This window comes from Sinocyclocheilus grahami, unplaced genomic scaffold, assembly GCF_001515645.1.
Source record: "Sinocyclocheilus grahami isolate Dianchi unplaced genomic scaffold, SAMN03320097.WGS_v1.1 scaffold2899.1, whole genome shotgun sequence".
NCBI lineage: Eukaryota > Metazoa > Chordata > Actinopteri > Cypriniformes > Cyprinidae > Sinocyclocheilus > Sinocyclocheilus grahami.
The window spans coordinates 45,912-46,215 of NW_015508074.1; positions in this window are offsets into that span (position 1 = coordinate 45,912).

Sequence of the window (304 nt, forward strand, 5' to 3'; positions counted from 1 at the left end):
TAATCATTCCATCTAACACCACTTATATAGAAAGCAACGTGTCTCAGAGTCATTGCTATTGGTTCGCTTTCAAGAAACAGCTTATACGCATTGTCCCACCACTCTTCACTCACTTCATCCAGGTTCTTCCAATTTGACATCTGTTGCAAAACAGGAAATAAACTCTTAAACCATTTGCATCAGTGTTACTCTTATGTCAGTTGTCAGCGGATAGTTATGTATAAATATAAACCCTTCATATGGGTTTTATGCCCAGTCAAATCATTGTGGGTGTATCATACACAAATAAATGTTCCAAAATGTG